General features: G+C 47.9%; 1 long non-coding RNA gene across 1 annotated transcript; it reads left to right on the top strand.

The window, feature by feature from the left end:
* Window positions 1-2,992: 2,992 nt before the first annotated feature.
* LOC125432456 lies at window positions 2,993-20,173 on the top strand. The gene is made up of 3 exons (XR_007244476.1): window positions 2,993-3,003; window positions 4,595-4,597; window positions 15,511-20,173. It is a non-coding gene; the product is annotated as an uncharacterized LOC125432456 (long non-coding RNA).
* The last annotated feature ends 1,177 nt before the right edge of the window (window positions 20,174-21,350 follow it).

Below are 21,350 nucleotides of genomic sequence, written 5' to 3'. Positions count from 1 at the left end.
GTCAAACTCGCGGCCCTCCAGATGTTATGGACTACAGTTCCCATCAGCCCCTGCCAGCACGATGCTGGCAGGGGATGATGGGAACTGTAGTCCATAACATCTGGAGGGCCGCGAGTTTGACACCTGTGCCCTACGGGGTCGCCAAGAGTCGGTTGAGGCATGATGGCGCTTTTCATGACTACCACCCCTGACCTGGATGCCCTGGGCTTGCTGATCTTATCCGATTTGGCCCTACTTAGTATTTGGATGTTAGACAACGTTCCCTGTAAGCCACACAGGTGCGCAGCCGCACGATGCCATGCAGATCAGGGGTTGTCCAGCCAAGGGAGCTTTCTTGGGCTGCTCAGTTCCACACAGGCCCTAGGAAGTTCCAAGCATCACTGGCAGAGGTGGGATCCAGCAGGTTCTCACCAGTTCCCGAGAGTGGGTTGCTAATTATTTGTGTGTGCCGAGAGGGGGTTACTAATTGGGTCTGCTTTTCCGTTAGAAATTCCATCAGGTCCAAAAATCATAAAGTCCTGTTGCTTCCTATGTGGCTGGTTAGCGAAGGTGGAAAACGGGATAATTCTCCCTGTTGGGCTGTTTTAAAAACATGTTTTAGAGATAGGGTAAAGTTCCTTGTTTAAGGAAAGTATCCTTCTTTTGATTTCTAGAAACAAAATTAAGTATTTGGAAGTATGAAGTATTTGACAGGCAGTCAATCAGAGGAAAAGTAGTTGTTTCTGTTGGCAGTAGGCGATAGGACTTGTTATAATGAGTTTAAATTATGAACAGAAAGATACCAGCTGGAAATTGGGAACTTTTTTTTTACAGTAAGAGTTTTTTACAGTAACAGAGAAATTATTAATGCCCCGCCCCAGAAAAGTCCAGCCACGCCCCCGTCGTGCCACGCCCAGCCCCTTGGCGCTACGCCACTGTTTGAATCCCACCACCATGGGAACCTGTTACTAAAATTTTTGGATCCCACCACTGATCACTGGGGATGATTTATTGAGACCAACCAAGGGAATTCAGGGTCCAGAACCACGGCAAACTACCTCGGTTAATCCCTTGCCATGAAAACCCCATGGGGTTGCCACATGTCAGCTGTGACTTTACAGCAAAAACAACCCTGCAGATAAAATGTGCTGGATATTCTAGCCTTGTCCGAAGTGAGGCGGATTTCTTACCCACTCCTCGACGGCCACTGGTCTGGAGAGGGGCAGGTGAGCATTCGGCTCGGCTCAAAGGCTTCTGGAACTCACTGCCCCAAGATGTAGCAGTGGCTACGAGCTTAAGTCGGCTTTAAAAGAGGATTGGGCACATTCATTGTAAAGAGGACTAGGCACATTCATGGAGAAGAGTCGGCAGCTACTAGCCAAAATGGCTAAATGGAACTTCCATTTTCAGTGGCAGTGTATCCCTGAACACCAATTGCAGCAATGGGAGGGAGTGGCTTTGATCTCCATGCCTTGTCTTGTGGGCCTTCCGGAGGATCTCATGGGCCAGGGAAACAGGTCCTGGTGCAGCAGAAGAATTTGGCTCTTGATCTGTGTGAATGCTTGCTGCGTGTCCTCATTGAGAAATGTTGCTGTTTAAGGGCGATTCCGCACATGAGTAAAATAGGTTCGACCCAGTTCCCTGAGAAGGGTACAGACCCAGGTCGAAGCCATTGTTGTTCCCCACTGCAACCAGCTTGATCCCAGCTCGGAGGGCGGGATCATCCTGTGCTTCTTCGCCGCTCCGTTCCGATTGGCTACTGTTCTATGGCCATGTTCCGTCTATCCCCACACACGTTATAAAAAAAACTGCCACAGGAATGGAGGGACAAAGGTGGCGTTTTTTGATTGGCCAGCTGTACGCATGCCCGAAACACTCCGCTGTGATTGGCTGAATGGGGGACTCCTGGCACCAGAGATTCCGCACTTTACTGGAATCGAGCTGAGTTCGAGCGTGGTTCCCTGCAAAAGTAGTAGTTCCCAACTGGAGTCGGAAATTTGACCGTTACACGGGGCGAAGCTGGTACAAAACCACGTCGATCCCAGTGGTTGTGCGCGAACATTAAATTCCGGGCAACACGAACTTAGGTCGATAACCCAAGTGCAGAATCGACCTAAAAGTCTTTTTCCTTCTTCAAAGCCTTGTGGTTGTCTTACCCAGTTGGCTTTTAAGGCAGAGCCTCTGTCAAAACAGTCCAGCCATTGACAGCCAAGCGCGATCCTTTGCAACCGTTGGGATGAATGAATGTTCTCCGTTTTGTTCCAATTTCAGTTTGTTTGTATTTTTGTCAATAGCTAGCCCTACAGTTATGAATTAAAAAAAACCATAGAGTATCAATGTTTGTAAAAAAAAAACAGGAACTCAATAAAGACTCAGGGGTTTGATTCACTCGAGGGAGAAACGAAATCAAAGCAGAGTTTTCGTACGTGATGCGGATAAATCTATAAAGCGAAAAGCGGAAGCAAATGACGAAAAATGCAAACACTGTGAAACTTGGAATTTCCCCCGTAAAAATTGCCTTAAAAAATTGCCTACAATATTTTTTTGCAATTTTATTTCCCCCTCTTTTTTTTCAAATCCATCGTCCAAATCTTGTTGATAACACCATTTTCTGTTTCCGTGTGTCACTGTCCCCCCTCATAAAATTTGTGAATTTCAATATGATTTTCAGCGTAGAGGTGGCATTAAAAATAATGCCAAAGAAGTGAATGAAACAGGAACACTTGCCGGGAAAATGAATAGTGGAGAAAGATATACATGAACAACATACATGCAAAAAGAGACAAAACAAAGAACGCTGGGTCATGTGTCACTTGATGCGGCACATGCGCGTTTCAAGAGTTTTTGGAAGGAGTGATAAGTGGAACCTCCATATCCAGAGGCAGTCTTCATTCTGAATTCCAGCTGCTGGTGATAAAACAAGGGAGGGCAGTTCTGTCTGTCTGCTTGCTTCTGGGCTTCTTTGCTGCAGAAACAGGAATGACCCCCCTACATCTGAATTAAAGGGCATTGTGGGTAAATGCAGTAGCTGCAATGGGGACATCCGACGCAGCTCGCCCTGGGCTCTACCATTGTAGTCACGCGCGGGGAGGGCGCCAGGTGCAGTTTCCCCCTCCCTTCGTCACTGGGTAAATATTTGCAAGTGGGAGGATGCCAAGAAGGCAGAGGTGAAGCTACCACTGGGTGGGGGACTCGTTGCCCCAGGTGCACATCTGGGGGGCAGAAAATCCCGCGCAGCGCCCCCCACTTACCTTAGTGAAGCAGTGCAGGCTGGAGAAGCGGCCTGTTCTCTTCAGGCTGAAAACGGCCCGGTGGGAACTACACTTCCCAGGAGACCTTGCGAGCCCCAGGGTCTCATGGGAAGTGTAGTTCCCCACCTGGCCATTTTCACTGTGAAAGGAACAGGGCGCTTTTCCAGGCTGAACTAAGGTAAGGGGGGGCAGAGGGGCAGGGCACTGCGGAGGAAGTGGGGGCAAAAAACACAGAGTACGCACCGGGCGCACTCTGGCCCAGCTACGCCTCGACCAGAAGGCAAAAACGTTTCTTACCAAACTGCTGACTCTTTGCTATCTTCTTCCAGTCCTGGTATTTAGGTTAGTTGCCGCTTGCTGGATCTTCACCTTCCTTCCCACCCCGGGCTATGGGCTTTCTTCAGCGAGAGCAACGCAGCCCCACCCCACCCCTCCAGCCCAAACCTTTGGTGGCAACGCAAAGACAGCCAGAGAAACTTAACGACAACATTGCGAGAGACTACGGAAGTACAGGAAGCACGGGGGAACGGTTCGGACTTTTTGAAAAAGTTACAGACAACCGCCCCTCCCTGCCCGCACTCTCCCCCAACTGAACAGACCTGAGCAAGGGGCTGTTGGATGTGGCTTCTAGCTAGAAACACTATGCGCCTGTCAGTGGAAGATGGACAGAAGATGGTGGGAGGGTGCATCCTGCCATCACAGCCCCCTCTCCATCCGAAACTCCCGCCCGCTGCGTTCTCCAAAGGGATGTATATGCAAAAGTCCGTGATGGTTTTTCCATCTCTTCTGAACAGAAAGAACAGATTCACCTGGGCCAGCTGCGGACTCCTCCCCATTTTTTCACATACACCCCCCCCCCCCACGGGGGATTATGTTCCAGGACGACCAAGAGACTGTGGAACCACAAGTCAAGAGGATCCACTGTGAGATGCAGAGTTTGGTACAATTTTTCTCCCGAGAGAGAAGAACGTGGGTCACCTTTTTAACCTGTATTTCTTCCCTCCCACCCCCCATTGATATTTAGGTTCCAGATGGGGTTTTGCTGGGCCACAGCATTTACCAAGGGGGTGCTGTCAAGACTACAGAAAGGGCATGTGGGGTATTTTCTGTCCTCTTGGTCTGGAATGCTTTTGCTTCTGACTATGATCCTTTGAACGGGCCAAGCATGTGGGGGTGGGCTGGATTGTCCGGCAGAGGCCAGAGTGGGGGGGTGGGGGTGGAGATGGAGATGAGAATGGATTTAAGCCACGGAAAGTGATTATGATGAAACAGTGCAGTTCTGGGCTGGGGTGGGAGGGGGTGTTGGATGTGATGGTGAGTTTGGGGGAGACGCTAAAAATTTGGCCGTGAATGTGGAAAACAAGCCCGTTCTCTTGAGCTGCACGGGATAGGTGTGGGTCGGATGAAAGCAACGTTTCTTAAAGGGGGGGTGCAGGCAATTGTTTCGTGACTGCGTTGTGCTGATCCGGTGTCCTCCCGCATCCTTCCACCATCCCTGGGGGTCTGACTTTAACATTTGCCTTAAAGTTAGACCTAACAGCTAGGGTCTGATCGTTCAGTTTGGTTCTGGAGGGGTCGTTGGCCTGCAGTGGGGGTTGAACTCGCACTCGGGGCTCGAGAACATAGTATACACAGCCTACCGGCTTATTGCTGTCTGCTGTGCTTCCCTGCTTTAGTACAAACATGCCTATATACACACTCATGGATCACTCTGTGTGTGTATATGTATATATGAAACTCAGGCAGGAAATTGGCTGAAAGCCAGTGGGGGGAGGGTGTTGTGCGGTTTGCAACATGGTGGCAGCGTCGGGAGGGGAAAGGGTTGAACGAGGCATGGAGGGGTGAGTGCTCCACTCTTCCCTCCCCCCTGCCCTGCCCTTGTGTACAAAGAGCTATGCATGGTAGCCCAGCTAAGAGATGATTGCTAATATGGATTGCACATTTTTTGTAGGAAATGCACTTTGAAGAGGGGGGAGAGGAAAAAAGAAAATGTGAGGGGTGGGGATGTGTGGGGTTCCTGGTGGGGGTTTTTTTGCGGGGGGAGGGGAATCATGGATCTGAAACTGAAGATATGGGGTGGGAGAGGAGGAAGTCGAAGCTAGATTTGGTGTGAAGAGCCAGGAATGCCATATTCTACAGTTCCCCCCCTCCAAACCTCCACTTGGAGTCTAGAAGCCATCTTGGACTGGTTCAAGTGCCTACATCTTAACGCTCCAGTCCTCTTTGCTAGGGTGCAAAGGATGCCGGTTTGGAGGGGGAATGAAGTTAACGGGAGGCTCAAGTCAAGCCAAGCACCAGAGCTTGGATCACCCTATTCTTAACCAAGACCAAAGCTTTCAACGCCACGGATCAGACTTTCTTCCTCTCGGTCAGCTGCCACCTTGGACTGACGCTTGGATCAAAGTCCTCTATGAGGGCAGAACTGATAATGGCCACACGCTAGTGGTCAGTTGGATTCAGGACTTTGCTCCCCGCTCCCTGAGGATAAATGCTGCTGATCGCGACCTTAAAGCCCCCGGCGATCCTCGTGCCAAAGGGTTGGGATTTGAGAAGAAAATGTGCAGAAACAAAAGGACCCCTCGGCATATTTCCCCCAAACAGAGTTGTCACCACGCAAGCAGAATTCGTGGAAAGGTCAGACGAGTACCACAGTCCCAGCGAGCAGCAGTCTTCGTTCTTGGACTACACGAGAAAGTTGTCGAATCCGTAAACGAAGACGTTCCGCCACAGAGCGCGGACTCTCATGACTGTTCTAGGTCACGCATTGGCCTAATCTATGGAAAGGACACCTCAACCCGTGAGAATTAAGCTACATTTTAGCAGAATAAGGAAGGGTACATCTACACCAGAATCAGTTTACCAGTTCCCTCTTCTTGGAACACTACTTCGAGACAAGGAGCAATAGAGCTGTCTCACACGAAGAATTGTCCAGACTCTCCCCGAATATCCCCCCAATTGTCCAAAACTCTCCCCAAAGGTCCCTTTGCAGCAAAGCCCGCGGAGGTGAAATGGGATGTCCAAACAATATCCATTTGCAGTGTAAATGGGCCCTTCGGATACCGTGAGTCGGCTATCGCTGGTGGCTTACAAGAACGGGAGGATATCAGGGTTCATACACCCCCTTCCTACCCCCTCCACTGCACTGATGCCTTTTTTCCAGATAAGAGTTCTGAGATGAACCCAGATCCAGTTCTGCAGATCACCCCCTAGCCTGTTTCAAAATGGCCCAGCTCGGCTCTGGAGTTTCTTCCCAACTCCTAAGACAAAGCTGCAGTTTTTTGATCCAGCGTGCCAGCGAACAGCGGGGACGAGGCTCCTTCCGATGGAACCTTCACAAATTTGGAGACCCTTTCACTGTAAACAAAAGGTTGCTTGGGATCTCCCAGCGAACGTGGCCGAGAAGAAAGACAGGGTATTTCTTTCGCAAGGAGAGACTGCCCTTTGTTATTTTTTCTCAGGTGGATCTTCCAGCTTTACGAATGTTCGTCTCTTCCCGTTGGAGAACTTTCCATCCTTGGCGAAACTTCGCAGCGAAAAAGACCCAGCGGCCGACGTGCTCCTGCACCATCTCGCTTCACGAAACGTCCACTCCGGCGCTGCAATCTGTCCGACTGAAATCTTGGGCTTGCGTTTGCATATGCAACACATCTTCCTTCTCGCTCCCACTTTCTAAGACTTTGCGAGACTCCCTCATCCCAAAGTTGGCATCGATTGTTGGGGGCGGGGGATCGACAGCTTCCGGCAGCTCTCGTGTAAATCTCGGCACTTTCGTGAGAACAGCTATGCCAGGTTCGACCAGGGATGGGTAGGGTGAAAACTGAGCAGGAAGGGCAGACCTCTCCCGTACACCCCGGGATATCTTCAAGATAGACTGTATGATGGGGTCAACGAAGGGGTTTCTGGGGGTGTGGCTGACCCCAGAAATTTTTACAAAGTGAAAATTTTTAGAAAATCCTCAATCGGTAAAGAGGCAGCGTTGGCAGGAAAAAGAAAACAGATTATCCCTTACAAATATAGATTGCATGGTGCTTTGAAACGGGAACTCATGTGACCTAGCTCAACCAATCAGCTGGCTGAGATTTTGCATGGCAAATATGTATAGGGGCTATTCTTTCCCTAACCCCGTCCCTCCCTTTCCTTTCCCTTCGGTCCGCCTCTTTGACGAGGGACGACGGCAGAAACAATCCACCTTTTCCTAATTTGCACGAGAAAAAAAAACGGAAAAGAAAAAATAAGTTTTATATCACATAATGTGCCTTGCCTTCTACGAAATATGTATTAACTCTAATGAGATCACTGCACAGGTGTGTTTTTGCATGCTTTTGATGCGTGTATGGGGGGGGGGAATGGAAGAAAAAAAATTGGGGGTGGGCAGGGGAGAGGGCGTGCGCATCACCCTTGTTAAAAAAATTATAAGAAGCAGATTGCTGCGTGAAGATGGGGCAGGTTGCAATAGGGGAAGAGACAGGAGGTTTTTCTATTTCTTAACGTTTGGTTTAAAATTTCAGTGCTCTTTCATGTGATCTGGTGCTGGGCGAGGGCGGGGAAGAGGCGAGAGGCCCCAGGGGGTTGGATTTTTATTTTTACTTTTACACGTGAGGCTGGTCTTTGCTACCTCTGGAAGGGTACATTTGCACTACAAACAGCAAATGGGATGTTTTGGTTTTCTTCCCCCCCACTCCCGAAGCGTGCACAGAAGGGTCAGACAAGGGCTCTCTCGCGGAGAATTCTCAGCATCTAGAACGGGGCGTTTCCCCCAGAATTCCTTGCGAAAAGGGAAGCCATCTTGGGCTGCAGACAGGTTGGATCCAGTCGGTTTTCCCACAAACAGGAAAGAGAGGCGAGGGGTCTGCTTCGACCACACAAAAAACGACCGTGTGGGGATCGCAGGAATTGCACGAGCCGACGCAGCGTGGGCGGGACACAGGAAGAGGTTGAGCGGAAAAGCGGGCCGGATCCAACCCGGGTTGTTGGGGCCTTTTTGGCAGCATGCCGCTTGTGTGTTCCAGCAACGGGTTTTCATTTTTGTAGTTCCCCAAACCCAGTGAACTTGTTTGACCAGATGTGCCTGCGTTGACCGATCAAATATTGTGTGCGCCACTGTGAGAAGTTACAGCCACTTTCTTTTTCTTTAAAAGACACTTTTTAAGCCCCTCTCCAGATGCTGGCAATCCAGTGCAAAACCCCTTTGGCTTTGCAGCGCGGAGGAGAGCGGGGTGGGTGGGTTGTTCCTGACACACACACCCCCAACACCTGGAGGTTGCTGGACATTAAACAGCATTACGGAGGTTTCTCTACAGTACGTTTTTAATACCAGTTTGAAATAATCTTTAAGAAAGAGGTCATTAGGTGTACTCTGTGTAGCCAAGTATGTCTGCACTACAAACATAACCCCGTTTCAGTATAATGGCTGCTCCCCTTTCCGAAGAACTCTAGGAATTGTAGTTCTCAAAGAAGGGTGACGGTCCCTGAGAAAATCTCTAAAGCAAGGGTCTGCAACCTGCGGCTCTCCAGATGTCCATGGACTACAATTCCCATCAGCCCCTGCCACCATGCTGGCAGGGGGTGATGGGATTTGTAGTCCATGCGCATCTGGAGGGCTGCAGGTTGCAGACCCCTGCTCTCAAGGATCCACGGCACCCAGGCTGAGGCAACCTACACGGCACGAGCCCTCCCCTGCTGTTTTTCGCTACTCTTTGCGAATCGCTGGTAGACTGCCTCTGAACGTGGAGGTTCTGTTGTCCCTCACAGTTACTACAATTTCCAGTTTCTTTGGGGCGTGGAGGGGAAGTTCGGCTTATTTTGAAACACTCAGAAATGGGTCGCTCAGCGCTGTTACTCCGGCGAGGCTCCTTGAAATTACCCGGATCTGTGCCAAGTGTGGGTGGCTGTGGGTGAAAGCGTGCTTTTCTCCCTCTTCTAAGCCATGTATTTTTTTCCCCTCAGAGAGGAGGCGATGGGGGAGGCCCCCTCCCCAAACAGCGGCCCCTCTAGCCTTGTCAAGTCGTCTTCCAGCTGTAAATACCAATTGCATCCAGAAAGATAAATATGCAATCCTCCCCCCCCCCCGCCCCGTCCCACACCAATATCTCGTGCTATTAAGAATAGATCTCTAGCAAAAAAAAAAGTTCGGTTACCTTTCAAATGCCCATGCAAATGTGTATTGTTATTATTATTATTGAAAGGGAGGGTCTGGGCTTGCGGTTATTTGAATGCAAGAATCTCGGAAGGAATCGCAACACCCGAGGATCCGGAGAGCTGTTTTGATGGTACACTATTCTTTGCTTTTCAGTTGACCAAAGTTAGCGGTTGCTACTGTGTCTCCCACCGCCTCTCCCACCAACCCTGTCTACAAACCTTTACTTTCAAAAGAGGATCTTGTTTTCATCCAACCTGTGCTGAGGGGGAACTTCCTTATGAAGTTGGCATTGTTTGGGGGTGGGGGGGTGCTGAACCATATGTGTATGTACATGGGGGGGAAGGGGGGTTGTAACCTTAGGGAGCTGCATTTTCCAGTAGGCTCTAGCCTGGTTTCTTTGTTTTGAGGTCTGGAAACGTTCCTGGCTTGGATCAGTTTAAGTGCTGTGGTTGATTCTTCATTCCCATGAAAAGCTTTTGCGTTGAGCCAGAATCCCCAAGTTTTGAAACCTGAGCGTGGGTCCTAAAGAGGATGTTTCAGTTTTAAAACGTGCGCCTTGAAGTTTAGACTTTAGGTCATTTTGCCCAGTTTCATGGGAAGAGATCTTCTTTGACCCTCGGGACATTTCTGGACACCTTGCGTGCATCTGTTTTGTGTTTGGCTTGCTGCTGGGGCATTCCCACCAGGAAAAAAAACTGTTCTGGGTTTTTGTTGTCCCTTCATAAAGTGTGTTTCATGAACTAAAATAAATCAAAAGCACTTCTGAATGAAGAGTGCGTTTCCATATGGAGAAAGTCTGTTTAGGGTCTCTGCATGAGTTCCTGTTCTAAGCTTGTGCAGTTTTAGCCAGCCTTGGCTAAAAGTGTGCAATTATGCCCCTCTGTCAGTTGAATGTTATCATCCTATCGTTTTGTTACCATCATCGCAAAATCAAGTGTTTCAGGAGGGCAGCCGTCTTAGTCTGCAGTAGAGGGACCAGATTTGAGCCTGGTAGCATCTTGGAGACCAGCAAGATTCGTGGGGAATCAGAGCTGACAAAAGGGACCTTTGACTCTCAAACACTTATACCCCTAAAATCTCGTTGGTCTCTAAAATGCTACAGAACTTGAATCTAGCTCTTCCACTGCAGAAATGCATCATGATTTTCTGCACACAGACTGGAGGCAGACTGTTGAGTCTCTGCATGAGTCACAGGAAGAATTCCTGCAGTTGTGCAGGAATTTCGTGGGTGGCCTCTGCAGAGAGTTAATTCTTATGAACTCTATAAGTAAACCCTTCTGGACATTAGAGTGTGCCTTCAGTTTTAATTCAAGGACGGCTGATCTTTCACATTTGGAGAACTTGGGTTTCGGTAGTGGCCACAGATCTCATTATCAGCATTTTGAAATTTCAGAAGACTCTGTTATGTGCATATGGGGATACATCGGGGTCGACCACACCCCGTGCATCCTGCATCCAAACCACAATCCTCGGCTTCTGAACTTCTCCAGCACCGTAAATGTTTTCGAGTTGGGAAACATTCCAGACCTACATTTGTATAGTAGACAGGCAGAAGATGACGGTAGAATAGAGTAAGAGATTTGCTGGCTTTTTGTAATTATTTTTTTGCTTCGTTTTGGTTGGCTGGGCAGAGGGGATAGTTGCAGGGGTTTAATATTTTATAAAAAGCAAAAAAAAATAGAGAAAAAAAAGAATTCCGTGGCAGCGGCTTGTGGGAAGTCCCAAACTAGTGGGGCGTTCCCAATATTAAAACAATCCTTGTATTCTTCACAGCAGATTCGTGAGAAGCACGTTCTATTATAATTTTTGCTCCGACTGTATTTCTCTCCCCACCCCCCACCCCCTTTAAATGCTACTAACTTCTTTCAGTGGTCATTTCCATTTCCAAAGTTACTTCAAGAGGGACAGATTCTAGAGCCAAAACAGCGAAGAATTGCTCGGTGCCCTGAATCTGAGCAATTTTATTACAATTTTATTGTGGGCCATCTGGATCTATCACACTACAGAAAGGGATTTCTTGCCTGACGGTACTTTCTAAGGCCAGAATAGCCAACTGCGGACTCTTGGGTTAGGGTTAGGGTTAGGGTTAGGGTTAGGCTCTTGGGCCCAGCCCACCAGAAAATTTTGACTGGTCTCGACAATCCCTTCCAATTTGTCTCATGTCTAAGCAAAAACATTTTCCAAATAACTCGGAAGCATGCCTTCTTAGAGACGAATATCCAAGCTACGGCCAGGCAATTAACTGTAAGGCCAGATATGTGATATGAGTAGAACTTTACCACCTCTGAAGGCACTCATCCTATCTGGAAAACAGATGCCCCTTCCACACATGCAAAATAATTCACATTCAATCCACTTTCAATGCACTTTGCAGCTGGATTTTACTGTGCGAAATAGCAAAATCCGCTTGCAAACAATTGTGAAAGTGGATTGAACGTGCATTACCCTGCATGTGCGAAGAGGCCAGAATTAAAACGCAGAAATTGGCTATCTCTGGTACATATGGGATGTTTGGTGTAAGAGGTGCATTCCCCCCGTCTCGTGAGGATCACAAGTGAATTCGACATCCACTCATCGTTCTGTAACTCCCAGAATGCACCGGAAGAAGAAATAAACCTACACTGCGTGGATGTTACTGTCATATGTCGGACATTTCCTGTATGTAGCATGAGATCTCCTGATCCATATCAAAGCCAGACTGAAAACCTTTCAGAACCAACTCTCCCTCTTCCCTGGTTAAATTTTCTCGTCCTACTGAAACTCTGGCCCCTTCCGCACATGCAAAATAGTGCATTTTCAAACCACTTTCAGAACTGTTTGCAAGTGGATTTTGCTATTCTGCACAGCTTCAAAGAGCACTGAAAGCAGTTTGAAAGTGCATTATTCTGCATGTGCGGAATGAGCCCTTGCTTGCTTTTCTGATGAGTGAGAGCCTACAAAAGTATCCGAGAGGGTTTTTTCAACCGAAATTCAGCAGCTGTGCCACTTCTCACAGTGTCTGCCAGCCACAAACTGTCCTGTGCTAGGGTTGGCAACGCCCAAAGCACATTGTCAGCAATAAACTTTATTTTGAGCTGCAGATGAAATCGTCCCTCCGACCTGAAAAATGTTAGTAGTCTTTACAAACTCCCTGTCTCAAATTTCTCCAAATGGGAGCAGCCAAATTCAGTGTCAGGCCTGGTATTCACGATTCGGCTTTGAAATGATACAAGCTGCACTTGTGTGACATATCTCTGTGTGCGGCCATCTTCCCAAACTGCAGTTTTGACTGCTGGAAGGTTGTTTTTTTTAAAAAAAAATGGTTTAATTCATCCATGCAAATACATATATGGCATGTAGACGTGGGACCCATCCGGTCATCAAAATCTTATTGCAGGCTGTATTTTAAGATCTTCTTCAACAGCATGGTGTGGTGATTAGCAGCAGGTGGACTTCAATCCAGAGAACCAGGTTTGATTCTGCACTCCTCCACACGAACAGTGGACTCTTACCTGGCGAACTGGATTTGTTTCCCCGCTCCTACACATGAAGCCTGCTGGATGAAGGGAGGCCAATCACAGTTCTCTCAGAACTCTCTCAGTCCCACCTCCCTCGCAAGGTGCCTGTTGTGGGGAGAGGAAGGGAAAGGAGTTTGTAAGTTGCCTTGAGTCTCCTTCCAGGAGGGAAAGGCAGGGTTCAATCCAAACTCTTCCTCCTCCTCCTCCTCAATTGATCGGGGCAGTTTGCTAACTTACATGGTGCGTTTCTGCTCCAAACCAGCCTCAGCGTGTACAATTGAAACTCAAACTCGCACCTAAGCAACAGACTCGTATTGGATCAGTTGATGCCGAAAACGGCTTCACTACATCAAGAAGAAGAAGAAGAGTTTGGATTTATATCCCCCCTTTCTCTCCTGCAGGAGACTCAAAGGGGCTTACAATCTCCTTGCCCTTCCCCCCTCACAACAAACACCCTGTGGGGTAGGTGGGGCTGAGAGAGCTCCGAGAAGCTGTGACTAGCCCAAGGTCACCCAGCTAGCATGTGTGGGAGTGCACAGGCTAATCTGAATTCCCCAGATAAGCCTCCACAGCTCAGGCGGCAGAGCGGGGGAATCAAACCCGGTTCCTCCAGATTAGATACACGAGCTCTTAACCTTCTACGCCACTGCTGCTCAAGAGACTCCGTGTGTCTTTCACGGCGTGGGTTTGAGTGCCAGGTCTTAGAATTCGGTAGCGTTTAAACACTGCTCAAATTTGAAAACGAATCGAGGCTCCCCGTCTTCCCGCCATTTCTGGCGGCCCCGCTTTTTCGTGCTTCTCCCCGGCAACCGCTCCCTTGACCAGAAACCAGCATTTTACAGGTTGCATTTATCACAAGATGTCCATAGAAAGGAAGCCGTCACATGCCCTGGGAATGTGGTCCCATTGCCACACTTCCTGAAACCACGACCAGTTCTCTGAGCAGCTTTCGCCCTGCGGAAAGATTAAACTTTGTTGTTTTTTGTGAGAAGCGTTTAAATGTGTCGAAAGCATTACGGGGGTGGGAAAGGGGGTGGGTTTCTTTCTTTTTTTAAAGTAATGTTTTAAGCTGGCCAAGGGTAGAGTACGATTCCCTACTCCTCGTTCCTTTTGTTGTTGTTGTTGTTTTATCGACGCGTGCAGAGTTTTTTTTTTTCCAAGCCTGCCTTGCGTTGCATGAGGGCCCTTGTGCAAAAACCCGGTCGTTGTGTTTGAACAGCGTGTGGCTGGGAAGAATTTAGGTCGTGGAGAAAGGGGTACGGCGGCGCCGGGGGACTTCGACTGGTATTAGAAGCATCCCGCCGACCTTTGACACTTTGTATCAGACCCGCCGACCTTTGACACTTTGTATCACTTGCCCACTGGCTAAATTGATGGGCCCTACACAGGGTTCCCCCCCCCCCCGGTGCCTAAAAAGGGCACTGATGCATATTCATTCCCTCTCCGTCCCGCTTGGCTAGACACTCCCAACTTCTGGGGGTGAAGAACACCCTCTTGGCAGCATAGACAGAGACCTCGGGGGCTGCTTTAGGGAGTCTTGCGCCGTTGAGCATCTGCACACCAAATCTGAACCCCGCGGTTACTATTTCTCAATAAAATTAGTATCGTGGATGCGGGGGGCGGAGGTTGCAGTGAAACTAGAAGCTTTCAGAGATGATTATAGGTGTCAGGGTCAGATTGGGATCCCCCAGCATTTAACCAAGGGGCATACAAATCCACACCTAATAATAACATGCTTGGAAGCAGCTAATTAATCTGCTGTCTGCAATATATACACACACACACATTTTCCAGCTTTCCTTTCAGGTGAGGATCGAACTGCCATAATGCAGAAAAGCATCTCTTTTTTAAAAAAATATGCTACATTTCTTTCTTTAGTGTACACTACAGCACTGAATTCCCAGAGGGCTAGCTGCGTTTGTCTGTTCTGCTAACTTTGCTTAGGAGTCTTGTCAGTGGTGGGATCCAAATATTTTAATAACAGGTTCCGATGGTGGTGGGATTCAAACAGTGGCGCCGCCGCACACACGCACCTCCAGACCCTATTGGGCAGGGGAGGTTGCTTTAGTAACCCCTTCTCGGCACTCAGAAAAAATTAGTAACCACTTCTAGAGAAGTGGTGAGAACTGGTTGGATCCCACCTCTGAGTCTTATGCTTCTGGCAGAGGCTTCTGTGGACTAGGGCCCAGTTCGACAGAGGTGTCCTGAGTTGGGAAACCCGTTTCTGCACTAACGTCAAAGAAGCAACGGGCATGAAGACTTCCAGGGCGAAAGAGTGGCCCATTGTAGTGTCTCTTGAAAAGTGGACGGGCCCCCCCCGATGACAGGAAGTAATTCATTTTTAGAAATAGCCCAACAAAATAGTGACGCAAAATGGAGCACTACAACCCTCCCCCCCCATTTACCCAAGAGTAGCAAATCCCAACAGGGTTCTTGCTTTGCTCAGAGTCGTCGAGGGAATTGGACACTCTTACGAGGGCTCGCTAAGAATCCGTTGTTCATGGAGAAGAGTCCAGAACCCTAGAGCCAGAGCTGGAGATACACCAGCCTGTATGCTCTTACCTCGCTTTCCGAAACTGCCCACTGGATGTACCAGTAAGAGAGACACAGAGGGACTGAACCAGTACCAGAGAACTCAGACAAGTCAAATGCTGTGTCTAGGAGGGTAACATGCACCCTGAAACCAGACAGTCTGCCCTTGTCTGATTCAGACCCCGTGATCTGGCAAGTTCGAACCACCGCATGTGCGAATGCACGCCGAAACACACTAGCCATGCCACGGCCCCGTATCTTTCCTTTGTTGTTATGTGGACATCCCGTCCTCGTTGTGAGGGTGCTAAGAGGTGAGGCAGAAATCTTTTCTGGCCAGCACCCATTGGGTGCACCTATTGGGAAACCACCCCACCACCCCAAGTCAGCATTATTGTTCGATAGCACTTAAGGTCGGTTTGCTTGTTTCTGAAACTGCAGTCGGCCAAGGAGGAATTTCTGAAATGAATGCACCTTATTAATTACCTTACGCCAGCTGGGCTGTTAAGTTGTCTCCGTTTTCTTCTATGGCTGCCATCTCCAAGATGGCGCCACCTATGAAATCAGGAGAGCAGGCCTCCGATTTGCACTTTCCAACCCAACTTCACCATTTCCAGTTGCTCTGCGTACATCCCCCACACACCTGTGTGTGGGGAGGGGGTCACAGGATATCAGCAAAAGGTTTCCCATGATGCAAAACTCAGAATTCCTTTTCAAAAGCTTCTCGTGTGTGGGGAGAGAGCCCCTTTCTCACGAAGAGATCCTGTAATATTTCCCTTTGAGAACTGCTAGCTATCGTTCCCCCACCCCCGGCCCCCAGTTTCATGGCTACGACGACCCTCGTCGCAAAAAACTGGAAAAAATCTAGACGTGTATTTTCAGTTAACCCTTTCCAAGATGTAGATGTTGTCTTTGCTGAATGGCAACTGATTAAGAAAGCAAAACGCATGGAGGCAGCGCAGCGAGAGCCTTTGACCTTTTCCTCTGGCTCCAACGCCTACTTTTAATTTTGGCTCTTTGGCCAAAGCCATCTCATGGGCGTGGACACAACATTATCCCTTCCAGAATCCACCTGAAGTCTTTGCCCAAGGTCGGCTGACACACTAGCAGTCAGCGGTGTCAAGACATGTCCATTTATTACACACACACCCCTCCCATAATCTTTGAAATGGCCTTGTAATATTTCCGTCCGACCTGCCCAAACTTTCTCATCTGCAGACGAGAAGAAAAGACACCTTTTGGGGGTAAAGATTCTTTGCCGGGTCAACTGAAGGCGATTTTCTTCCGGTCGTAGGGGAACAAGAAAAGAATCAAGCCTGTTCTAGACAATCAGGAAGGGGGATCAAGTGTGTGTGTGGGGGGGTGCTGTTGGCAATTTATGGGGAGGGGGGCTGTGAAGCAGCAATGTAGACCTATTCCCAGCCCTACCATGTTCCCGTCAGAATGACAATACAGGAAGGGTCTGAAAAATGGCCGTGGCCCTTAATGGTTTCCCTTCTAGGTAAGACTGGCTGATTGCCAGCTTTTCATGCACTACAAATTCCCTTAAAGACTAAAAGACACTTTTAAATATTATTTGGGGAGGGATGGAGTTGGGTTTTCATGTTTTAAAGACCGGGGGGGAATAAATAATGTACATAATATTATATAGGCCATTATGGTGCTATTGGGAATTCAGTTACTCACGGCTGTATATCATGTTCTGCACCCCACCCCACCCTAGACAACATCATAGCTTCATAAAAGTGGGGGTTCTTTCTTCCTGGAAGGCACTGGCTGGAGGAGGGGGCCTGGAAGGGGGGGGGACGACCACAGGGTCTGAGTAGACAATCCTTCCTTAAAAGCCAGGACACTTTGCAAGGTGGGGTGGGGGGGAAGGTGTATATTAAAAAAAATATTTATTTTGCAATATGTGTTTATTAAATTGCTGCTTTTTTAAAAAAAGAGATCGTTTTGACTTGCACATTGTTGATCTTGGATTTGAGCGTCGGTGGCTTGTACGCTCGAGGGGGCGACACGGAACAAACATGTATAATCTAGACTTAAATTGCCAATTAAGAGGATTTTGTTCTGAAAGGGCTGCGGCGGCATATGAAGTGTGGGGCACCCTAGTCTCCTGCAAAATTTTAGGACAGTATTAAAAGTTTTAGTTCAAAGGTCAGCCCCTTCCCCCTCCCCCGAAGACGGTCGTAGAGGACACATCCAATAGGTCCTGAGTCTAGACTCTCTCCACACTAGTAAACTCTCATTTCTATCGACCCAACTAGAAAACGTTTGAATGTGGTTTAACTTCTACGGCCGTCATTTTCTGAAGGCAGTGGGAAATCTAGAATCGGGTCTTAAACGAGATTCGAACCAGTTTAGGTTTGCTATGTAGACATTTATGCTCGTATTGTAGATCTTCCGGTGGAATGTGGGCGTGAGTGTTTTTCCCCCAGCAAAGGTGTGAGTGCCTGTTTGTGTGTGTGTATCTGAACAAAATAATCTCAGAAATATCACAACTGGCCCCAAATCTTTCCCCGTACCTCTGGCGAGCAAACTCTGCTTCAGACGGGGAGGGGCGGGAATCCCGATCCACTTAAACACATGGTTAGTTATGGTCAATACAAATAAAAAGTAATAATTGTTGGAAACGAGAAAAAAAAAGGACGGGAAGCCAGCAGAAGTATGAAATACATGAAATACCAAAAAAAATTAATAAGCTGTGCCTCTTCACTTTACTGCTGGCTTGTACTTCCTTTTTCACCCCTTCCTTGAGTTTTCTTCTTCTCCAAATTGCAATCTGTGGCCTTCTTTTGAGGGGTGGGGGATTTTTTATACCTGATGTACCCTTATACTGGGGTAGGGCTATCGGGATCGGCTGGGGGAATCGAGCGGGCGGGGCGTGATCCAAGAAGGAACGTGGAGGGCGGGGCTAGAGTTCTTCCATGTCTGGGTTTTCTTTTCTACATTAGGACTGTGACTTCCCTGAAGACTGCTTAGTTGATTAATTGTCTGCTTTTTTAAATCGATTAATTAACAGACTAAATTTGCATACGGGGTAGGTTTGGAAACAGGGGTGGGGAGGTCCTTATTTTGCTTTTTTTTTTTTTTGGTTATTCATACTTATGTGAAAGCAAGCATATCTTGGAAGAGGCACTCCCTTCTGGGTATAAGAGGAAAAAAGGCTTTTTTGATAAGACTGTTCGAAGAGGCGTCCCACCCTGTCTGAGAAAGGAAAACGCTTCGTCTCAAGTTGCATAGGGAGAAGCATTCACTCTTCATTTAAGTATCGTTTGAAGAGGTATTCCTGAGGCACTCCTTCCTATGTGCGAGAAAAGGACAAACACCTCTTCTAAGAAGACGATTGCCTCTTTTATATATATATATATCGCTATCTATACGTATATATCTATAGATATAGATATATATAAATCTCCCGTGAATCACACCGGTTGGCAAGTCACAGTGTGACCTGAAAGATCTTTGCATGGAATTATGTTCCATATATTTCAATAGGACTTACATCTCCCTATAAATATGCATAGCATTTCATATTTACAGGAGAGGCAAATATATATATATATACTGTTTTGGTCATTTTTATTCAGACTCTGAAGGGAGGCAGGATCTAAACGCGTCAGTGGAGTGAACAGGGTTCCTTGCGTCTTTTTTGACCTACGAATGTCTGGGGCAGGAAGTGAGGCTGATATGTACCTGGATGTGGAAAAGAGGTCAAGGGTCATTTCGCTCCTCTTGGAGCCTGATTATGGCCAAAGGGCACAAGGTCTGTCCCACTCTTTTCTTGACATTGCTGCCCTGTCGATCCGTACGGTATGTATCCCCCAACGCGCAGCTGTTCAGTTTGGGATGCCTCATCCTATGGGCCTGATTTTCCATTGTCTCTGTGTTACTCTCGAGGAGGGCAGTGCTGCAGGTAGAGTCCGGGGGGGCAGGAAAGAGAATAGCGGACATCTGTCTCCAAAGTGACGCCTCAGATTTGAGTGGCAAGTTTTTAATTTCTTTTTTTCCTCCCGGTCTCTCCCCATCCTTTCCCCCGTTTTCTTTTTATATTTCTAATTTTGGAGTATATTTCTTCTGCCCCCCCACTCCACCCTGTGTCCCCATCCTTTGTCATTTATATTTTACAGATTTTACAGAAATAATAGTTACTCTCTCTCAATCTTTTCTTCTTTTTTTTGGCTTCTTGCTTGCTATTTCATGTTAACATGTACAAAACCACACTGACGCAACAAGGAAATGGGAGCCGCTCCCCCCCCCATAGAAGCTCACCTAAATATGGCATATCTTATCCGCCCCCCCGTGCAAATTTAACCATTCGGCCTCTCCTTGGCTGCTTCTCAGCATCCTCATCCAACTACAATTCCCAGAATTCTTTGAGAGGGGAAGTCCATGATGTAAACTTGGTACCTGTCTAAAAACATGCTGCATCCATGCCCTGTGGAAAAGACCAATGGGCAATCCAAATTTCCTTTTCTGATCCCAATTTCAATCTGGTTCCAAAATGTAGCGACTGCAGCCCCCCCGCCCCCGCAGTCCATTTCAGCAAGGATAATAATGCCCCACCCCACATAGATTATACCCCACCCCCAAGTAACGGCTCCCTTCCTTGGTGCTCATAGCATTTCTATGCGTTACTGTTAGCCGATGCGCCTCCCTTTTTATGTACTGAAAGTCGACGCTGGTTTTCTTTATTGTTTCCTCTCTTAATTTTTTTCCCCTATGCAAAAGGAAAAAAAAATCCAAAAGGACAATTAAAAAAAAAAGTTTAAAAAAAAGTGGAAAAATTAAGAAAAGAGCAAAAAAAAATTGAGAAAAATGTATAAAAAATTAAATAAGCTATGCTTTCGACTGTCGTGCCGTTTCTGTGTCTCCTTTTCGACCTTCCGGAAATGTTGCAACTCCACGAAATGTGGACTTCCAGAACTTTCTCCAGGGGGCTACGAAAACTGTGCCAAGAAGGACTTCGGGACAGGTTATCCTGCCACGTGCACAGAGTCAATCTACATCTCCTACTGAATGAATTGGGATGGCAGCTCAGAAGGGATCTCGGCAGGGCGTAATGCAGTGATTCCCAACCTTTTTTCACTCAGGTACCCCTTGGCAACCCATTTCTCCAAAATTGTACCCCCATATTAGCAAACCCATTATGCTATTTTTTGTACCCCCAGATGCGTACCCCACATAACCCTGGGGGTATGCGTACCCCAGCTTGGGAACCACTGGTGAAATACCATTGGGTACATCCTCCAAGACATCTATTTTCTTTAGGCAGGGGTCTGCACCCTGTGGTTCTCCAGATGTTCATGGACTACAATTCCCATCAGCCCCTGCCAGCATGGCCAATTTGGGGCTGATGGGAATTGTAGTCCATGAACATCTGGAGAGCCACAGGGTGCAGACCCCTGCTTCTAGGGAAACTAATCTTGGTTGTCTGGAGATCCGTTGAAAATCCACGCCTTCCCTTCTGCATCTGTCAACCAAACCCATTTTGAGCCTGGTATTTCCAATGCTGTGCAAAAGAGTCGAGAGAGGGAGGAATGGACTGTAGGAAAATTTGCTTCTGTCTCCGATCTTCCCCTTACGGAAGGCGAAAATTCGTCGAGGATTGAGCGCCACCATTTCCCCTAATGCTGCTTTTGTCCCCCTCCCCCCTCTTAAACATGTGCTGAGCTGCACTCGATATTTTGTCCCCCCTCAAGGACAGTGGGCATGAATGTGTTTCTTCACTCCTACATTCCTGCTGGGTGACCTTGGGATAGTCACAGTTCTCTCAGGACTCTCTCGGCCCCACTGACCTCACAAGGGTCGATTCCGCACTTGCGTTATCGACCTAAGTTCGAGCTGCGTTCGACCTAAGTGCTCTGCACAGCCACTGGGATCGACGTGGTTTTGTACCAGCTTCGCCCCATGTAACGGTCAAATTTCCGACTCCAGTTGGGAACTACTACTTTT

Source organism: Sphaerodactylus townsendi, linkage group LG05 (assembly GCF_021028975.2).
Source record: "Sphaerodactylus townsendi isolate TG3544 linkage group LG05, MPM_Stown_v2.3, whole genome shotgun sequence".
In the NCBI taxonomy this organism is placed as follows: domain Eukaryota; kingdom Metazoa; phylum Chordata; class Lepidosauria; order Squamata; family Sphaerodactylidae; genus Sphaerodactylus; species Sphaerodactylus townsendi.
The sequence above is the reverse complement of the archived record's forward strand: the minus strand, read 5'-3'. Positions and strand labels throughout refer to the sequence as shown.